This window comes from Bos javanicus, chromosome 1 (assembly GCF_032452875.1).
Source record: "Bos javanicus breed banteng chromosome 1, ARS-OSU_banteng_1.0, whole genome shotgun sequence".
Classification (NCBI taxonomy): Eukaryota; Metazoa; Chordata; class Mammalia; order Artiodactyla; family Bovidae; genus Bos; species Bos javanicus.
The window spans coordinates 84,089,048-84,103,900 of record NC_083868.1 but is presented as its reverse complement, the minus strand read 5'-3'; the positions used below and the strand labels follow the sequence as shown (position 1 = coordinate 84,103,900).

The following is a 14,853-nucleotide window of genomic DNA, read 5'->3' as shown; positions in this document are numbered from 1 at the left end:
CACAAAAAGGAGCTATTAAATTACTTGATAAAACAGAAGCTGTCAAATTGCAGAGCACCCTTATTTGACGTTTACAATCTTACAATTGTCATTCAGGCTAATCTGTCACTTACCAAAACAACAATTTTATGAGCTTCAATCAGCATGGTGTCATTCAGTTAATAAGGAATAGTGCAGCAGTATAAGGTAATTAACATAAAGCATGTTAGAAATACTTTGAACTAAAGGTATTGGTACTCTGATATCTTTTTTTTTTTTTTTGGTACTCTGATATTTTTATCTTACAATTAATTTTAGCTAGCAGAATTCCATTTCCTTTTCTTTGTTTTTGATATGACACTACTTAATAAGGGCAAGATATTAATGTTTTAATTATGTTTGAGAAAGCCAGTATCTTTGCTGCAGTATAGATCTTTGGTAATCTGTGGGTTCCATCCTAATTCAGATGTATTTTAACGTCTGCCTCAGCAACATGAGAACATAAGAACATGACATTTGTTCTGAAAGAGAAAGCTTAGGATGACCTAATCTTTATAACATTGTAAAGGAAATGGTAATTACATTCAACTCTGCATTTTGGGCTTCCCTAGTGGCTCAGTGGTAAAGAATCTGCCTGCCAATGCAGGAGATGCAAGTTCGATCCTTGGGTTGGGAAGACCTCCTGGAGTAGGAAATGGCAACCCAGTCCAGTATTCTGGCCTGGAGAATTCCATGGGCAGAGGAGCCTGGCAGGCTACAATCTGTGGGGTCGCAAAAGAGTTGGACACAACTTATTGACTAAACAACAACTGCATTTTTCAGAGTGAGTGAACAGTGTAAACTTAATCCCAAATGACAATTTTTTTTGTTTGTTTTTGGTCTAACCTTTTTGGTTCTAAGGCACACACTCACTATGATGCCTCTCCCTCCACCCTCAAATGTCTGGCTGAAAGTCCAAATGAGGTGATTCTGCCTTCTCTGAGCTCTCTCTAAAAGTAGCGGAGTGTGGTGAGCTAGAAATGTGGTATTTATAAAAAACTGTATCACTAAAGTACATAATCAAGAATTTATTTTCCAGAATCAAAACACCAAAGGAAAAAATTATTTGAATCAGACCAAGACAGAGATATTTCCCTGTGTTATATCTAGCTAAGATAAATCCTCACAATTTAAAAGTCATTATTAGATATAATGTACATTACTACTACTACTACTAAGTCGCTTCAGTCGTGTCCGACTCTGTGCGACCCCATAGTACTCTTAAATGCAGAGTACATCATGTGAAATGCTGGGCTGGATGAATCACAAGCTGGAATCAAGATTGCCAGGAGAAATATCAATAACCTCAGATATGTCACTTTAACAGCAGAAAATGAAGAGGAACTAAAGAGCCTCTTAATGAAGGTGAAAGAGGAGAGCGAAAAAGCTGGCTTAAAATTCAACATTCAAAAAACGAAGATCATGACATCTGGTCCTATCATTTCATCACAAATAGATGGGGAAAATGTGGAAACAGTGTCAGACTTCATTTTCTTGGGCTCCAAAATCAATGCAGACAGTGATTGCAGCCATGAAATTCAAAGATGCTTGCTTGTTGGAAGAATAGCTATGACAAACCTAGACAGTGTATTAAAAAGCAGACACATCATAGTCAAAGCTATGGTTTCTCCAGTAGTCATGGATGGATGTGAGAGTTGGACCATAAAGAAGGCTGAGTGCTGAAGAATTGATGCCTTTGAACTGTGGTGTTGGAAAAGACTCTTGAGAGTTCGTTGGACAGCAAGGGGATAAAACCAGTCAATCCTAAAGGAAATCAACTACAAATTTTCATTGGAAGGACTGGTGCTAAAGCTGAAGCTCCAATACTTTGGCTGGCCACTTGATGCAAAGAGCTGAATCATTGGAAAAGACCCTGATGCTGGGAAAGATTGAGGGCAAGAGGAGAAGGGGATGACAGAGGATGAAATGCTTGGATGGCATCACTGAGTCAATGGATAAGAGTTTGAGCAAATTTGGGGAGATAGTGAAGGACAGGGAACGCTGGTGTGCCGCAGTCCATGAGGTCATAAAGAGGTCATGTCTGACTTAGTGACTGAACAACAACAACATCATGTACCATTAAATAGGCATTAAAAGAATATTATGTATATTGAACTGTAAATACCTTTTTTTTTTCTAATTTTATTTTATTTTTAAACTTTACATCATTGTATTAGTTTTGCCAAATATCAAAATGAATCCACCACAGGTATACATGTGTTCCCCATCCCGAACCCTCCTCCCTCCTCCCTCCCCATACCATCCATCTGGGCCGTCCCAGTGTACCAGCCCCAAGCATCCAGCATCGTGCATCGAACCTGGACTGGCAACTCATTTCCTACATGATATTTTACATGTTTCATTGCCATTCTCCCAAATCTTCCCACCCTCTCCCTCTCCCACAGAGTCCATAAGACTGTTTTATACATCAGTGTCTCTTTTGCTGTCTCGTACACCGGGTTATTGTTACCATCTTTCTAAATTCCATATATATGCATTAGTATACTGTATTTATGTTTTTTTAAAAATGACTGTATATCTGAAAGTCTAAATAAAAACCTCAAGGCAATAAATTCTAATCAGTTTCATGGTGTGTGTGTCATAATTTCAGTACTGTTTTCCTCTTTTTCTTTTATAAAATTTACATGCGGTAAATGTGGTGAGTGAAGTCCTCACTGAGGAGTAAAAACCCCAGTTACAAGGCCTTCTCTCCTAAAAGCATGATGTTCCTGTTGCAGGTTGCACAAACTCAGCTTGACCACGAACTAAGACAGGTGGGTAATGGGTTCATACGGATCTGTGAGAAGTTACTCACTCTATACACATACTTCCTGCACCCACTTAAATGTAACCACTCCAGCCCTCAGTGATTGCTGTCTTCTTTTATAACCATTTAATTTATATTACTCAGACATATCAGATCAGATCAGATCAGTCGCTCAGTCGTGTCCGACTCTTTGCGACCCCATGAATCACAGCACGCCAGGCCTCCCTATCCATCACCAACTCCCGGAGTTCACTGAGACTCACGTCCATCGAGTCAGTGATGCCATCCAACCATCTCATCCTCTGTCATCCCCTTCTCCTCCTGCCCTCAATCCCTCCCAGCATCACAGTCTTTTCCAATGAGTCAACTCTTCGCATCAGGTGAGCAAAGTATTGGAGTTTCAGCTTCAACATCAGTCCTACCAATGAATACCCAGCACTGGTCTGCTTTAGGATGGACTGGTTGGATCTCCTTGCAGTCCAAGGGACTCTCAAGAGTCTTCTCCAACACCACAGTTCAAAAGCATCAATTCTTCGGCACTCAGCCTTCTTCACAGTCCAACTCTCACATCCATACATGACCACAGGAAAAATCATAGCCTTGACGAGACGAAACTTTGTTGGCAAAGTAATGTCTCTGCTTCTGAATATGCTATCTAGGTTGGTCATAACTTTCCTTCCTCAGACATATAAAGTGCAGGAAATATATTTAGTCAAGGCTTGCAAAAGAAGGTGTTTAATATCTGCCACAGGAACAACTGTATTCACTAGTTTCTATTTAAAAACTGATTTATACTCCATTTCATTTCAAAAATTAGATTAGTTCAGTTGCTCAGTTGTGTCCGACTCTCTGCAATCCCATGGACCGCAGCATGCCAGGCCTCCCTGTCCATCACCAATTCCCGGAGTTTACTCAAACTCATGTCCATGTCATGAGTCAGTGATGCCATCCAACCATCTCATCTTCTGTCGTCCCCTTCTCCTCCTGCTTTAAATCTTTCCCAGCATCAGGATTTTTTCAAATGAGTCAGTTCTTCGCATCAGGTGGCCAAAGTATTGGAGTTTCAGCTTCAGCATCAGTCCTTGCAATGAATATTCAGGACTGATTTCCTTTAGGATGGACAGTTTGATCTCCTTGCAGTCCAAGGGACTCTCAAGAGTCTTCTCCAACACCACAGTTCAAAAGCATCAATTCTTCGGCACTCAGTTTTGTTTATAGTCCAACTCTCACATTCATACATGACTATTGGAAAAACCATAGTTTTGACTAGATGGACGTTTGTTAGCAAAGTAATGTCTCTTCTTTTTAATATGCTGTCTAGGTTGGTCACAACTTTCCTGCCAAGGAAAAAGCATCTTTTAATTTCATGGCTGCAGTCACCATCTGCAGTGATTTTGGAGCCCAGAAAAATAAAGTCTGTCACTGTTTCCATTGTTTCCCCATCTATTTGCCATGAAGTGATGGGACCAGATGCCATGATCTTAGTTTGCTGAAATTTGAGTTTGAAGTCAACTTTTTCACTCTCCTCTTTCACTGTTATCAACAGGCTCTTTAGTTGTTCACTTTCTGCCATAAGGGTGGTATCATCTGCACATCTGAGGTTACTGATATTTCTCCCAGCAATCTTGATTCCAGCTTGTGCTTTATCCAGCCCAGTGTTTCTCATGATGTACTCTGCATGTAAGCTAAATAAGCGGCCTTCACGTACTCCTCTTCCATTTGGAACCAGTCTGTTGTTCCATGTCCAGTTCTTATAAAATATATATTTTCTGTCTGTGTAAAATAAGGCAGACAGAAAATAACCAAGGAGATTAGGGCGAAGAAAAAAATAGAGCTTAAAACAATAAGATAAAGAAGATGTACATAAAACACATACAATAAAGCCATGTGAATCTGCTGCAGACTAGGCTCTGATCTACCAGGCAGTACACAAGGAAATATGGAGAGCTATACAGTTCATTATGTCTGAAGACTTACCCAAACCAGTTGTTCAGGAAAAGCACTGCTGCTGCTGCTGAAAAGCACTTCTAAGTCGCTTCAGTCGTGTCCGACTCTGTGAGACCCCATAGACGGCAGCCCACCAGGCTCCGCCATCCCTGGGATTCTCCAGGTAAGAACACTGGAGTGGGTTGCCATTTCCTTCTCCAATGCATGAAAGTGAAAAGTGAAAGTGAAGTCGCTCAGTCGTGTCTGACTCTTCGCGACTCCATGGACTGCAGCCTACCAGGCTCCTCCATCCATGGGATTTTCCAGACAAGAGTACTGGAGTGGGGTGCCATCGCCTTCTCCGCAGGAAAAGCATATCAACTTGTTAATAAGATATGAAAGAAATTTCTCCCATGGGTCTTCATAAAGGATCACTGCATCAAATGCTGAGCCCACTGCACTGAACCTGGACTTCCTGCACTGGGAGTGCAGAGCCCTACCCACTGGACCACCAGGGAAGTCCCGGCACAGCTTTTTGTTTTAAAATTAATTTATTTTAATGGGAGGCTAATTACTTTACAATATTGTGATGGCACTTGTCATACATCAACATGAATCAGCTATGGGTAAATATGTGTTCCCCCATCTTAAAACCCAGTCCCACCTACTTCTCCACCCCATTCCTCTGGGTTGCCCCGGAGTACCTATGGGTGCCCTGCTTTATGCTTCAAACTTGCACTGGTCATCTGTTTTACATATGGTAATACACATGTTTCAATGCTATTCTCTCAAATTATCCCGCCCTCACCTTCTCCCACAAAGTTCAAGTCTGTGTTTTACATCGTGTCTTTTTTGCTGCCTTGCATAAGGATTGTTGTTCAGTTCAGTACAGACGCTCAGTGTGTCTGATGCTTTGCAACCCCATGGACTGCAGCACACCAGGCCTCCTTGTCCATTGCCAACTCCCGGAGTTTCCTCAAACTCATGTCCATTGAGTTGCTGATGCCATCCAACCATCTCATCCTCTGTCGTCCCTTTCTCCTCCCCCTTCAATCTTTCCCAGCATCAGGGTCTTTTCAAATGAGTCAGTTCTTTGCATCTAGTCGCCAAAGTATTGAAGTTTCAGCTTCAGCAGCAGTCCTTCCAATGAATAGTCAGGACTGATTTCCTTTAGGATTGAATGGTTTGATCTCTGTGCAGTTCAAGGGAATCTCAAAAGTCCTCTCCAACACCACAGTTCAAAAGCATCAGTTCTTTAGTACTTTCTTTCTTCAGCTTTTTTACAGTCTAACTCTCATATCCATATAAAACCACAGCTTTGACTAGATGGACATTTTTCAACAAAGTAATGTCTCTGCTTTTTAATATGCTCTCTAGGTTTGCCATAGCTTTTCTTTTAAGGAGCAAGCATCTTTTAATTTCATGGCTGCAGCCAACATCTGCAGTGATTTTGGAGCCCAGAAAAATAAAGTCTGTCACTGTTTCCATTGTTTCTCCATCTATTTGCCATGAAGTAATGGGACCAGATGCCATGATCTTCGTTTTTTGAATGTTGAGTTTTAAGCCAGCTTTTTCACTCTCCTCTTTCACTTTCATCAAGAGACTCTTCAGTTCCTCTTCGCTTTCTGCCATAAGGGTGGTATCACCTGAGTATCTGAGATTATTGATATTTCTCCTGGCAATCTTGATTCCAGCTTGTGCTTCACCCAGTACAGCATTTCTCATGATGTACTTTGCATATAAGCTAAATAAGCAGTTTGACAATACACAGCCTTGACGTACTCCTTTCCCAATTTGGAACCAGTCTATTGTTCCATGTCCAGTTCTAACTGTTGCTTCTTGACCTGCATACAGATTTCTCAGGAGGCAGGTCAGGTGGTCTGGTATTCCCATCTCTTGAAGAATTTCCCAGTTTGTTGTGATCCACACAGTCAAAGGCTTTGGCATAGTCAATAAAGCAGAAATAGATGGTTCTCTGAAATTCTCTTGCTTTTTTGATGATCCTATGGATGTTGGCAATTTGATTTCTGGTTCCTCTGCCTTTTCTAAACCCTGCTTGAACATCTGGAAGCTCAGAGTTCACATACTGTTGAAGCCTGGCTTGGGAGAATTTTGAGCATTACTTTGCTAGTGTGTGAGATGAGTGGAATTGTGCAGAAGTTTGAACATTCTTTGGCATTGCGTTTCATTGGGATTGGAATGCGAACTGACCTTTTCCAGTCCTGTGGCCACTGTGAGTTTTCCAAATTTACTGGCATATTGGGTGCAGCACTTTCACAGCATCATCTTTCAGGATTTGAAATAGCTCAACTGGAATTCTATAACCTCCACTAGCTTTGTTTGTAGTGATGCTTCCTAAGGCTCACTTGACTTCACATTCCTGGATGTCTGGCTCTAGATGAGTGATCACACCATCGTTATTATCTGGGTCATGAAGATCTTTTTTGTATAGTTCTTCTGTGTATTCTTGCCACCTCTTCTTAATATCTTCTGCTTCTGTGAGGTCCATACCATTTCTGTCCTTTATTGTGTCCATCTTGGCATGAAACATTCCCTTGGTATCTCTAATTTTCTTGAAGAGATCTCTAGTCTTTCCCATTTTATTGTTTTCCTCTATTTCTTTGTATTGATCACTGAGGAAGGCTTTCTTATCTCTCCTTGCTATTCTTTGGAACTCTGCATTCAAATGGGTATATCTTTCCTTTTCTCTTTTGCCTTTCACTTCTCTTCTTTTCATAGCTATTTGTAAGGCCTCCTCAGACAACCATTTGGCCTTTTTGCATTTCTTTTCCTCAGTATGGTCTTGATTATGGCCTCCTATACAATGAACCTCTGTCCATAGTTCTTCAGGCACTCTGTCTATCAGATCTAATCCCTTGAATCTATTTCTCACTACCACTGTATAGCCATAAGAGATTTTATTTAGGTCATACCTAAATGGTCTAGTGGTTTTTCCTACTTTCTTCAATGTAAGTCTGAATTTGGCAATAAGGAGTTCATGAGCTGAGCCACAGTCAGCTCCCGGTCTTTTTTTTTTTTTTTTTGCTGACTGTATAGAGCTTCTCCATCTTTGGCTGCAAATAATATAATCAATCTGATTTCAGTATTGACCATCTGGTGATGTCCATGTGTAAGGTCTTTACTTGTGTTGTTGGAAGAGGGTGCTTGCTGTGACCAGTGTGTTCTCTTGGCAAAACTTTGTTAGCCTTTACCCTGCTTCATTCTGTATTCCAAGGCCAAATTTGCCCTGGTATTTCTTGACTTCCTACTTTTGCATTCCAGTCCCCTATAATGAAAAGGACATATTTTTTGGGTGTTAGTTCTAGATGGTCTTATAGGTCTTCATAGAACCATTCAACTTCAGCTTCTTCAGCATTACTCTTTGGGGCATAGACTTGGATTACTGTGATATTGAGTGGTTTGCCTTGGAAATGAGCAGAGATCATTCTGTCATTTTGGGGATTGCATCCAAGTACTGCATTTCAGACTCTTTTGTTGACTATGATGGCTACTCCATTTCTTCTAAGGGATTCTTGCCCACAGTAGTAGATACAATGGTCATCTGAGTTCAATTCACCCATTCTAGTCCATTTTAGTTCACTGATTCCTAAAATGTCAATGTTCACTCTTGCCATCTCCTGTTTGACCACTTCCAATTTGCCTTGAAATTAAAAGACGCTTACTCCTTGGAAGGAAAGTTATGACCAATCTAGATAGCATATTATAAAGCAGAGGCATTACTTTGCCAACAAAGGTCCGTCTAGTCAAGGCTATGGTTTTTCCAGTAGTCATGTATGGATCTGAGAGTTGGACTACAAAGAAAGCTGAGAGCCGAAGAATTGATGCTTTTGAACTGTGGTGTTGGAGAAGACTCTTGAGAGTCCCTTGGACTGCAAGGAGATCCAATCAGTCCATCCTAAAGCAGATCAGTCCTGGGTATTCATTGGTAGGACTGATGTTGAAGCTGAAACTCCAATACTTTGCCCACCTGATGCAAAGAGCTGACTCATTTGAAAAGACCCTAATGCTGGGAAAGATTGAGGGCAGGAGGAGAAGGGGATGACAGAGGATGAGCTGGTTGGATGGCATCACCGACTCAATGGACATGGGTTTGGGTGGACTCTGGGAGTTGGGATAGACAGGGAGGCCTGGCGTGCTGCAGTTCATGGGGTCACAAAGAGTTGGACACGACTGAGTGACTGAACTGAACTGAACTGAATTTGCCTTGATTCATGGACCTAACGTTCCAGGTTCCTATGCATTATTGCTCTTTATAGCATCGGACTTGGCTTCCATCACCAGTCACATCCAAAACTGGGTGTTGTTTTTCTTTGGCTCTGTCTCTTTATTCTTTCTGGAGTTATTTCTCCACTGATCTCCAGTAGCATACTGGGCACCTACCAACCTGGGAAGTTCATCTATCAGTGTCCTATCTTTTAGCCTTTCATACTGTCCATGGGGTTCTCAAGGCAATAATTCCTGAAGTGGTTTGCCATTCCCTTCTCAAGTGGACCACGTTTTGTCAGAACTTTCCACCATTGGATCATCATTACCATCTTTCTAAATTCCATAGGGGATAGTGATATGCTTCTCTGAGTGACAATCCCCCTGCCGAAGTTAAGCACTCAGTGGAGTTAATGCATGAGTGCTAAGTCGCTTCAGTCATATTCAACTCTTTCCGACCCTATGGACTATAGCCATCCAGTCTCCTCTGTCCATGAGCTTTTCCAGGAAAGAATTCTGGAATGCCCTTTTCCAGGGGATTTTCCCAACCCAGGAATTGAACCCACATCTTCTGTGTCTCCTATATTGGCAGGCAGGTTCTTTACCACTAGCACCACCAGGAAGCCCTAAATTCCATTTATATGCATTAATATACAGCTTTGTGTTTTTCTTTCTGACTTACTTCACTCTGTATAATAGGCTCCAGTTCCATCCTGCTCATTAGAACTGACTCAAATGAGTTTCTTTTTATAGCTGAGTAATATTCCATTGTGTATATGTACCACAACTTCCTTATCCATTCGTCTGCTGATGGACATCTAGGTTGCTTCCATGTCCTAGCTATTGTAAACAGTGCCGCAATGAACACTGGGGTACATGTGTCTCTTTCAATTCTGGTTTCCTAGGGGTGTTTGCCCAGCAGTGGGATTGCTGGGTTGTATTGCAGTTCTAGTCCCAGTTTTTTTTTTTTAAGGAATTCCACACTGTTCTTCATAGTGGCTGCACCAGTTTGCATTCCCACCAATAGTGTAAGAGGGTTCCCACTTCTCAACACCCTCTCAGGCATTTATTGTTTGTAGACTTTTTGATGACAGCCATTCTGACCGGTGTGAGATGATCCGTCATTGTGGTTTTGATTTGCATTTCTCTAATAATGAATGATGTTGAGCATCTTTTTATGTGCTTATTAGCCATTTTTATGTCTTCTTTGGAGAAATGTCTGTTTAGTTCTTTTGCCCACTTTTTGACTGGGTTGTTCATTTTTCTGTATTGAGTTGCATGAACTGCTTGTATATTTTGAAGTGTAATTCTTTGTCAATTGTTTCATTTGCTATTATTTTCTCCCATTCTGAAGGCTGTTTTTTCACCTTGCTTATAGTTTCCTTTGTTGTGCAAAAGATTTTAAGTTTAATTATGTACCATTTGTTTATTTTTGTTTTTATTTCCATTACCCTGGGAGGTGGGTCATAAGGGATCTTGCTGTGATTAATGTCAGAGAGTGTTCTGCCTATGTTTTCCTCTAAGAGTTTTATAGTTTCTGGTCTTACATTTAGATCTTTAATCCGTTTTTAGTTTGTTTTTGTGTATGGTGTTAGAAAGTGTTCTAGTTCCATTTTTTCACATGTGGTTGACCAGTTTTTCCAGCACCTTTTGTTAAAGAGACTGTCTTTTCTCCATTGTATATTTTTACCATCTTTGTCAAACATAAGGTGTCCACAGGTGCATGGATTTAACTCTGGACTTTCTATTTTGTTCCATTGATCTATATTTCTGTCTCTGTGCCAGTACCATACTGTCTTGATGACTGTAGCTATGTAGTATAGTCTGAAGTCAGACAGGTTGATTCCTCTAGTTCCATTATACTTTCTCAACATTGCTTTGGCTATTCAAGGTTTTTTTGTATTTCCATACAAATCATGAGACTGTTTGTTCTAGTTCTATGAAAAATACCATTGGTAGCTTGATAGGGATTGCACTGAATCTATAGATTCCTTTGGGTAGTATACTCATTTTCACTATATTGAGTCTTCTAATCCATGAACATGGTATATTTCTCCATCTATTTGTGTCCTCTTTGATTTCTTTCATCAGCATTTTATAGTTTTCTATATATAAATCTTTTGTTTCTTTAAGTAAATTTATTCCTAAGTATTTTATTCTTTTTGTTGCAATGGGGAATGGGATTGTTTCCTTAATATCTCTTTCTGTTTTTCCATTGTTAGTATATAGGAATGCAAGGGATTTCTGTGTACCAGTTTTATATCCTGCAACTTTACTATATTTATTGATTAGCTCTAGTGATTTTCTGGTGGTATCTTTAGGGTTTTCTATGTAGAGGATCACGTCATCTACAAACAATGAGAGTTTTACTTCTTTTCCAATCTGGATTCCTTTTACCATCACAGCTTTTAAAAGCAATTCTAAAAGAGGCCAGAAGAATGGGGAAGCAGGAAACAAACCCAGTTATACTCTCTGATGACCTGCAGAGGGTGGGTGATGTTAACTAAGGTATCTGCCAAGGCATGGGCTGTAGAGGTTGAAGAGGCCACCTTTGGCAGCAGTGTTTTTGTCCTTTACAATCTCTACACTTCTCATCCCTCCCACAGCCATGGTTGTGATTGAGCAAAGGATGTGAATCCAGAGATGGGCCAGTCCCTGACCACAGAGGCCTGGTGTAAAAAAGATGTGCCAGATGGCCAGTCTGATCCCTGTGAGAACTGAGGAGATCTGAGGGGGAAGCAGTAAGCAGCAGGAATTGTAACTGTGAGATGTGTTATGAGAGGGCTGGAGCTGGAATAAACGATAAGGAAAAAGAGGTATGGAGAAAGTAAGTCACCAGAAACTATGAGGAAGAGGAAAAGAGACTGATGAGGGGAAACCAGTCAGTGAGCAGTGAGAAGAGAGGACATACCTGGCATGTATAGGTAGAGCACACCGGTGAGAACCCCAGCTGATTTCCCAGGCCAAACCTCTAGAGTTGCTATGTGTCCTAGAATTGTCGAGTTCCCACATCCATGACCCCTTTCCTGTCATTGTTCTGACTCTTCTTGAGGCCATATGGTTGCCTTTTCTAGTTAGCCTGTCAGCCTGGAGTTAATAGAGGAAACTGCTGTGTTTTGGGGGATGACTTGGAAGAGATGGGCTGCATATCACTCAGGTAATCTTGCATCAACTTTCTCAGGACCACACTAGCGATGGGATCAGACATCTCAATGCTTGAGGCCCATCCTGTGGTGGCTGAGGGCATATGCTCTGTATAGCACTGATGAAGGACAGGTGTCCATATATTACCATCATGGACACATGCCTGTGTGGAGGCCCCCCACTTCCAAAGGGAAGAGGGTAGGGGGATTGCTCTCAACAGGACCAAGGATGACTTATTGCCATCTTTTCAACCATTTGTATCCTTTCTTTCCAATCAGACAAGAGTTGGTCCCAAGATCAGAGACCACATGCACAACTTCTTGTAGATATTTGTGCCCAAAAGTATTGAACCATTTATTGACAGTTAGTGAGGGCCTGGAGGGACATGAAACTAAATGCTCAGCACTGTGAGGAAGCCAATTCAGTGATGACCTTAAACTGCCTTGAACAGTATTTCCCCCAAAACTCACGTCCACCCAGGATCTCAGAATGTGACTTTATTTGGAAATATGCTCTTTGCAGATGTTATTAGTTAAAATGAGGTCATACTGGATAAGGGTGGGCCCTAATCCAGTGACTGATGTCCTTATAAGAAAAGAAAACAGAGACACACACAAGAGAAGACAGGACGACAGGCAGAAACTGGAGTGATGCAGCTCTAAGTTAACAAAGTCAGAAGACCAGCAAGAAACAATTCTTTCCTAGAATCTCCAGAGGGAGCATGGGCCTACCAACACCTTGATTTTGGCATTCTTGCCTGCAGAACTGTGAGAGAAAAAATTTTTGTGTTTTTTCAGCCACCCAATTTGTGGTGGTTTGCTATGACAGTTTTAGGAAATAAATATAGCCCCAACCCATTTTTCTACTAGTGATGTAATGGTGTGACCCTCACTTTGGTGTGTTGATGAATCTGATGGGTGTGAGCTCAGAGATACAACACAGGGGCTCCCCCAAACAAATAAGCTAATGAAATGTCAGATGTCTCCTCCATATGGAAAATTATGGCAAAATAATCTAGTAAATGCTACCATTTTCTTATATGCAGAGTATATCATGCAAAATGCCAGGCTAGATAAAGAACAAAATGGAATCAAGATTGCTGGGAGAAACATCAATAACTTCAGATACGTAGATGATACCACCTTTATGGCAGAAAGTGAAGAAGAACTAAAGAGCCTCTTGATGAAAGTGAAGAGGAAAGTGAAAAAATTGGCTTAAAACTCAACACTCAGGAAACTAAGATCATGATATCTGGTCTCATCACTTCATGGCAAGTAGATGGGGAAACAATGGAAACAGTGAGAAACTTTATTTTGGGGAGCTCCAAAATCACTGCAGATGGTGACTGCAGCCATGAAATTAAAAGATACTTGCTCCTTGGAAGAAAACTATGACAAACCTAGACGGCATATTAAAAAGCAGAGGCATTACTTTGCTGGTAAAGGTCCATCTAGTCAAAGCTATGGTTCTTCCAGTAGTCATGTATGGATGTGAGAGTTGGACTATAAAGAAAGCTGAGAGCTGAAGAATTGATGCTTTTGAACTGTGGTGTTGGAGAAGACTCTTGAGAGTCCCTTGGTCTGCAAGGAGATCCAATCAGTCCATCCTAAAGGAGATCAGTCTTGAGTGTTCATTGGAAGGACTGATGTTGAAGCTGAAACTCCAATACTTTGGCCACCTGATGTGAAGAGCTGACTCATTTGAAAAGACCCCGATGCTGGGAAAGATTGAGGGCAGGAGGGGAAGGGGACGACAGAGGATGAGATGGTTGGATGGCATCACCGACTCAATAGACATGAGTTTGAGCAAGCTTCGGCAGTTGGTGATGGACAGGGAAATCTGGCATGCTGCAGTCCATGGGATCGCAAAGAGTCAGACACAACTGAGCGACTGAACTGAACTGAACCATTTTCACATGTGGACATTTTGTAGGTAAGAGCTCTGATGTAAGAATTTAAAATATGCCTATATCAACCAAGGGGCTTCCCAGGTGGTGCTAGGGGTGAAGAAGTTGCCTGCCAATACAGGCGATATAAGAGACATAGGTTTGATTTCTGGGTCAGGAAGATCCCCTGGAGGAGGACATGGCAATCCATTCCAGTATTCTTGCCTGGAGAATCCCATGGACAAAGGAGCCTGATGGGCTACATACAGTCCATGGGGTTGCAAAGAGTTGGACATGACTGAAGCGATTTGTCACAGCAAAGCACAGGGCATATCAACCAAATGCAGAATTTGGCTGAGAGTGTGAATGTAGGGAAGAGCCCTCTTTTCAGTGGTCAGGTTTTCACTCCTGGCAACAACAGCTAAAGGGACAGAGCTATGTATTTTTGCGCAAAGAGGCAGGAAACATCTGGATAAATGAATTAGCACAAAGCTTGATCCAGCAATGAAAAGCAGAAGCTGTGGGACACAGGGGCCTGCGATTACAATTGCCAGAAGCAAAGGGGTTCCTTCCTTTCCAGCCTGATTAAAGACCCAAATAAGTCAGCACTGGGTTCTATATTCAGCATCTACCACCACCCAGGCATGGTGCTGGGTGCCTTATGATTTAATGTAGTCACATTTGAAGTTCTTACATCAGAGGTCTGACTTACAAAATGCCCACATATGAAAATGGCAGCATTTACTAGATTTTTTAGGCCATTGTTTTTCATATGGAGGAGACCATCTGACATTAATTAATTCTCATTTATTCCTCACAATCACCCTTTAACATAGGTGTTGTGAGAAGCCCAAGGCAATTCTGCTGAGTCATCAAGATTATTTACTCA

The 14,853-nt window shown here is 41.4% G+C and overlaps 1 protein-coding gene across 4 annotated transcripts in view; it reads right to left on the bottom strand.

Annotated features, from left to right (window-relative positions):
- Positions 1–14,853, bottom strand: part of MCF2L2 (MCF.2 cell line derived transforming sequence-like 2) — a 259,475-nt gene that overhangs the window by 28,158 nt on the left and 216,464 nt on the right. The gene's annotated exons all lie outside the window — the stretch shown is intronic.